Source organism: Cherax quadricarinatus, chromosome 29 (assembly GCF_038502225.1).
Source record: "Cherax quadricarinatus isolate ZL_2023a chromosome 29, ASM3850222v1, whole genome shotgun sequence".
NCBI classification, from domain to species: Eukaryota; Metazoa; Arthropoda; class Malacostraca; order Decapoda; family Parastacidae; genus Cherax; species Cherax quadricarinatus.
The window spans coordinates 35453938-35461437 of NC_091320.1; positions in this window are offsets into that span (position 1 = coordinate 35453938).

Sequence of the window (7500 nt, forward strand, 5' to 3'; positions counted from 1 at the left end):
CGTAAATACTCGGAGCGGTGCTATGTTGTACTCGGAACGGTGCTACGTAAGTACTCGGAGCGGTGCTACGTAAGTACTCGGAGCGGTGCTATGTTGTACTCGGAACGGTGCTACGTAAGTACTCGGAGCGGTGCTACGTAAGTACTCGGAGCGGTGCTATGTTGTACTCGGAACGGTGCTACGTAAGTACTCGGAGCGGTGCAGTGTAAGTTGCACTCGGGCTGAGAGAGAATTACTTTTATTCACCAGTAAAGTGCCAGCCGGACAAGTGACTGAATGGAGGCTATTTAAAACAAAGTGTTGTGAAGGCACTGTCCTCGAAATCACTGGCACTTAGAGAAAGCTGGGTTTAATTTCACTGATTTTCGATTTTAACTTGACTTTGGAGATTGTTATTATTATTATTATTATTATTATTATTATTATTATTATTATTATTATTATTATTATTATTATTATTATTATTATTATTATTATTATTGTTATTATTATTATTATTATTATTATTATTATTATTATTATTATTATTATTATTTTTTTTTTTTTTTTTTTTTTTTTATTATCACACTGGCCGATTCCCACCAAGGCAGGGTGGCCCGAAAAAGAAAAACTTTCACCATCATTCACTCCATCACTGTCTTGCCAGAAGGGTGCTTTACACTACAGTTTTTAAACTGCAACATTAACACCCCTCCTTCAGAGTGCAGGCACTGTACTTCCCATCTCCAGGACTCAAGTCCGGCCTGCCGGTTTCCCTGAATCCCTTCATAAATGTTACTTTGCTCCCACTCCAACAGCACGTCAAGTATTAAAAACCATTTGTCTCCATTCACTCCTATCAAACACGCTCACGCATGCCTGCTGGAAGTCCAAGCCCCTCGCACACAAAACCTCCTTTACCCCTTCCCTCCAACCCTTCCTAGGCCGACCCCTACCCCGCCTTCCTTCCACTACAGACTGATACACTCTTGAAGTCATTCTGTTTCGCTCCATTCTCTCTACATGTCCGAACCACCTCAACAACCCTTCCTCAGCCCTCTGGACAACAGTTTTGGTAATCCCGCACCTCCTCCTAACTTCCAAACTACGAATTCTCTGCATTATATTCACACCACACATTGCCCTCAGACATGACATCTCCACTGCCTCCAGCCTTCTCCTCGCTGCAACATTCATCACCCACGCTTCACACCCATATAAGAGCGTTGGTAAAACTATACTCTCATACATTCCCCTCTTTGCCTCCAAGGACAAAGTTCTTTGTCTCCACAGACTCCTAAGTGCACCACTCACTCTTTTTCCCTCATCAATTCTATGATTCACCTCATCTTTCATAGACCCATCCGCTGACACGTCCACTCCCAAATATCTGAATACATTCACCTCCTCCATACTCTCTCCCTCCAATCTGATATTCAATCTTTCATCACCTAATCTTTTTGTTATCCTCATAACCTTACTCTTTCCTGTATTCACCTTTAATTTTCTTCTTTTGCACACCCTACCAAATTCTTCCACCAATCTCTGCAGCTTCTCTTCAGAATCTCCCAAGAGCACAGTGTCATCAGCAAAGAGCAGCTGTGACAACTCCCACTTTGTGTGTGATTCTTTATCTTTTAACTCCACGCCTCTTGCCAAGACCCTCGCATTTACTTCTCTTACAACCCCATCTATAAATATATTAAACAACCACGGTGACATCACACATCCTTGTCTAAGGCCTACTTTTACTGGGAAAAAATTTCCCTCTTTCCTACATACTCTAACTTGAGCCTCACTATCCTCGTAAAAACTCTTCACTGCTTTCAGTAACCTACCTCCTACACCATACACTTGCAACATCTGCCACATTGCCCCCCTATCCACCCTGTCATACGCCTTTTCCAAATCCATAAATGCCACAAAGACCTCTTTAGCCTTATCTAAATACTGTTCACTTATATGTTTCACTGTAAACACCTGGTCCACACACCCCCTACCTTTCCTAAAGCCTCCTTGTTCATCTGCTATCCTATTCTCCGTCTTACTCTTAATTCTTTCAATTATAACTCTACCATACACTTTACCAGGTACACTCAACAGACTTACCCCCCTATAATTTTTGCACTCTCTTTTATCCCCTTTGCCTTTATACAAAGGAACTATGCATGCTCTCTGCCAATCCCTAGGTACCTTACCCTCTTCCATACATTTATTAAATAATTGCACCAACCACTCCAAAACTATATCCCCACCTGCTTTTAACATTTCTATCTTTATCCCATCAATCCCGGCTGCCTTACCCCCTTTCATTTTACCTACTGCCTCACGAACTTCCCCCACACTCACAACTGGCTCTTCCTCACTCCTACAAGATGTTATTCCTCCTTGCCCTATACACGAAATCACAGCTTCCCTATCTTCATCAACATTTAACAATTCCTCAAAATATTATTATTATTATTTTAATTAATCCGTCGGCCGTTTCCCACCGAAACGAAGCGACTCATAGAATAAGAAGAAACACTTTCATCATCATTCACTCCATCACTGTGTTGTCAGAGGCATGTCTACACTAGTTTAAAACTTAATACCTCCAGGGTTCAAGTCCGGCTAACTGGTTTCCCTGAATCCCTTCATAAATGTTACTTTGCTCACACTCCAACAGCACGTCAAGTCATGAAAACCATTTGTCTCCACTCACTCCTATCTAACATTCTCACGCATGCTTGCTGGAAGTCCAAGCCCTCGCACACAAAACCTCCTTTACCCCCTCCCTCCAACCTTTCCTAGGACTACCCTTACCCCGTGTGTGTGTGCGTGTGCGTGTGTGTGTGTGTGTGTGTGTGTGTGTGTGTGTGTGTGTGTGTGTGTGTGTGTGTGTGTGTGTGTGTGTGTGTGTCAGCCATCTCCTCTTGGTTGATGTTATTGATGTACAAGATACATATACAACACTTGGATGGCTTCGTTGATGAGGCGTTTCGTCCGTATAGTAGATTTCTTCAGTCTGTTGTGGAGGTGAGTTTATGCTGGAGGCAGTGAAAGTAGTGGAGAGTTAATTATGAGGAGTTCAGTCCCTTAGCAGTGTTCAGTCCTTTTCCCTTGATGAAGGGTGTTCAGTCCCAAACCTTGATGATAAGTGTTCAGTCCCTTAACCTTGATGGTAAGTGTTCAGTCCCTTAACCTTGATGGTAAGTGTTCAGTCCCTTAACCTTGATGGTAAGTGTTCAGTCCCTTAACCTTGATGATAAGTGTTCAGTTCCTTAACCTTGATGATAAGTGTTCAGTCCCTTAACCTTGATGGTAAGTGTTCAGTCCCTTAACCTTGATGGTAAGTGTTCAGTCCCTTAACCTTGATGATTAGTGTTCAGTCCCTTAACCTTGATGATAAGTGTTCAGTTCCTTAACCTTGATGATAAGTGTTCAGTCCCTTAACCTTGATGGTAAGTGTTCAGTCCCTTAACCTTGATGGTAAGTGTTCAGTCCCTTAACCTTAATGGTAAGTGTTCAGTCCCTTAACCTTAATGGTAAGAGTTCAGTCCCTTAACCTTGATGATAAGTGTTCAGTCCCTTAACCTTGATGGTAAGTGTTCAGTCCCTTAACCTTGATAAGTGTTCAGCCCCTTAACCTTGATGGTAAGTGTTCAATCCCTTATCCTTGATGGTAAGTGTTCAGTCCCTTAAGAACATTAGAACATAAGAAAGAAGGAACACTGCAACAGGCCTACTGACCCATGCGGAGCAGGTCCATGTCCTCCCCCCCCCGATTAGCCTAATGACCCACCCAGTCTGGTCACCTCCACTCAAGGAAGGAGCACGGAACCAGACTCAGCAGCACAAGCTAGTCAGGTCCAACTCACACCCACCCACACCCACTCATGAATTTATCTAAACTATTTTTAAAACTACACAACGTTTTAGCCTGAATAACTGTACTCGGGAGTTTGTTCCACTCATCCACAACTCTATTACCAAACCAGTGCTTCCCTATATTCTTCCTGAATCTGAATTTTTCCAACTTGAAACCATTGTTGCGAGTCCTGTCTTGGCTGGAAATTTTCAGCACGCTATTTACATCCCCTTTATTTAGTCCTATTTTCCATTTATGCACCTCGATCATATCCCCCCTAATTCTACGCCTTTCTAGAGAGTGCAGATTCAGGGCCCTCAGTCTATCCTCATATGGAAGATTTCTGATATATGGGATCATCTTTGTCATCCTCCTCTGTACGTTTTCCAGAGCATTTATATCCATTCTGTAATACGGTGACCAGAACTGAGCAGCATAGTCTAAATGAGGCCTAACCAAGGATATATAGAGTTGAAGAACAACCTGAGGACTTCTGTTATTTATACTTCTAGATATGAAGCCAAGAATTCTGTTAGCTTTATTGCGAACACTAATGCACCGTTGTCTTGGCTTTAGATTACTGCTAACCAGAACTCCTAAATCCTTTTCGCAATCAGTAATATTAAGATCTACATTATTTAGTTTATATGTGTCATGGTTATTTACCTGTCCAACATTTAGAACTTTGCATTTGTCTATATTAAACTGCATCTGCCACTTCTCCGACCATTGCATCAGTCTATTCAAATCATCCTGGAGTGCTCTAGTGTCCTCATTAGAATGAATTGGACGGCCTATTTTGGTGTCATCAGCAAATTTTCTGATGGTAAGTGTTCAGCCCCTTAACCTTGATGATAAGTGTTCAGTCCCTTAGCCTTGATGGTAAGTGTTCAGCCCCTTAACCTTGATGATAAGTGTCCAGTCCCTTAACCTTGATGATAAGTGTTCAGTCCCTTAACCTGATGATAAGTGTTCAGTCCCTTAACCTTGATGATAAGTGTTCAGTCCCTTAACCTGATGATAAGTGTTCAGTCCCTTAACCTGATGATAAGTGTCCAGTCCCTTAACCTTGATGATAAGTGTTCAGTCCCTTAACCTGATGATAAGTGTTCAGTCCCTTAACCTTGATGATAAGTGTCCAGTCCCTTAACCTTGATGATAAGTGTTCAGTCCCTTAACCTGATGATAAGTGTTCAGTTCCTTAATCCTGATGATAAGTGTTCAGCCCCTTAACCTTGATGATAAGTGTCCAGTCCCTTAACCTTGATGATTAGTGTTCAGCCCCTTAACCTTGATGATAAGTGTTCATTCCCTTAACCTCGTCGATGTTAAATACCAGCAACATTATGATATTCTTGCTAAATTAACAAAGCACTTTCATACGAGCTGTAGAAGCTGGTTAAAATGGGAACACCACCAGCAAAGTCGCCTCGGGAAGCAACACTTTAACTTCGGCCAACTTTATGTTGTCGCGGTACAAGGCAACACGACAAAGCTTTTTAAACAGAGCGAAACCCCGTCCCCTTTAAAAAAAAGCCTATCTTCATCGGTGTTCTTGACAGCTCTCCTTTAAGTCCCACTGCTGGTGTTGCTTACAGTTTGTAGTATACACGAGGCTCATAAAGGCTGAGTTTCACCTGTACACGACAGGTAATGAACACTTTAAGTCCTAAAATTTACTGTAAATAAGTTTGACTAAGTGGCAAGTAGTGAGTGGGTCAAAGTGGCAGGTTGGTGAGTGGGTCAAAGTGGCAGGTAGGTGAGTGGGTCAAAGTGGCAGGTTGGTGAGTGGGTCAAAGTGGCAGGTAGGTGAGTGGGTCAAAGTGGCAGGTTGGTGAGTGGGTCAAAGTGGCAGGTTGGTGAGTGGGTCAAAGTGGCAGGTTGGTGAGTGGGTCAAAGTGGCAGGTTGGTGAGTGGGTCAAAGTGGCAGGTTGGTGAGTGGGTCAAAGTGGCAGGTTGGTGAGTGGGTCAAAGTGGTAGGTTGGTGAGTGGGTCAAAGTGGCAGGTTGGTGAGTGGGTCAAAGTGGCAGGTTGGTGAGTGGGTCAAAGTGGCAGGTTGGTGAGTGGGTCAAAGTGGCAGGTAGGTGAGTGGGTCAAAGTGGCAGGTTGGTGAGTGGGTCAAAGTGGCAGGTTGGTGAGTGGGTCAAAGTGGCAGGTTGGTGAGTGGGTCAAAGTGTCAGGTTGGTGAGTGGGTCAAAGTGGCAGGTTGGTGAGTGGGTCAAAGTGGCAGGTAGGTGAGTGGGTCAAAGTGGCAGGTTGGTGAGTGGGTCAAAGTGGCAGGTTGGTGAGTGGGTCAAAGTGGCAGGTTGGTGAGTGGGTCAAAGTGGCAGGTTGGTGAGTGGGTCAAAGTGGCAGGTTGGTGAGTGGGTCAAAGTGGCAGGTTGGTGAGTGGGTCAAAGTGGCAGGTTGGTGAGTGGGTCAAAATGGCAGGTTGGTGAGTGGGTCAAAGTGGCAGGTAGGTGAGTGGGTCAAAGTGGCAGGTTGGTGAGTGGGTCAAAGTGGCAGGTTGGTGAGTGGGTCAAAGTGGCAGGTTGGTGAGTGGGTCAAAGTGGCAGGTAGGTGAGTGGGTCAAAGTGGCAGGTAGGTGAGTGGGTCAAAGTGGCAGGTAGGTGAGTGGGTCAAAGTGGCAGGTAGGTGAGTGGGTCAAAGTGGCAGGTTGGTGAGTGGGTCAAAGTGTCAGGTTGGTGAGTGGGTCAAAGTGGCAGGTTGGTGAGTGGGTCAAAGTGGCAGGTAGGTGAGTGGGTCAAAGTGGCAGGTTGGTGAGTGGGTCAAAGTGGCAGGTTGGTGAGTGGGTCAAAGTGGCAGGTTGGTGAGTGGGTCAAAGTGGCAGGTTGGTGAGTGGGTCAAAGTGGCAGGTTGGTGAGTGGGTCAAAGTGGCAGGTTGGTGAGTGGGTCAAAGTGGCAGGTTGGTGAGTGGGTCAAAATGGCAGGTTGGTGAGTGGGTCAAAGTGGCAGGTAGGTGAGTGGGTCAAAGTGGCAGGTTGGTGAGTGGGTCAAAGTGGCAGGTTGGTGAGTGGGTCAAAGTGGCAGGTAGGTGAGTGGGTCAAAGTGGCAGGTAGGTGAGTGGGTCAAAGTGGAAGGTAGGTGAGTAGGACGAAGTGGCAAGTGGGTGAGTGGGTCAAAGTGGCAGGTAGGTGAGTGGATCAAAGTGGCAGGTAGGTGAGTGGGTCAAAGTGGCAGGTTGGTGAGTGGGTCAAAGTGGCAGATAGAGTTACTAAATAAAACACCTGGGTAGATTTAAAAAAAAAAATTAAACACATGAGTGGAAATAGATGTATGCAAGTCCATGACCTTCATTACAGATGTTGATTGCACAACACCAGGTATCCTCACTAGCCAGACGTTTCGCCTGTCCAGCAACCATTATCAGTAGAATTGTCGATATTATGTACAGTTCATAATACGATATTTCCTAGCAATGGTCAACATGTTGCAAGGTGATAAATTAGACACATGTGCAACTCTTGGGTATCTTTATTGAGGAAACGTTTCGCCACACAGTGGCTTCATCAGTCCATACGTAGGAGAAACTTGAAGAACAGGAGGAGAATGAGGTAATCAGTCCCTCAACCTTGAATCGATGTGTTCAGTCCATCAGTCTTGAATAGAATACGGCACATGAGCGGAGAAGCAGCTTATAATACCCAAGAGTTTGCCCATGTGTCTAATTT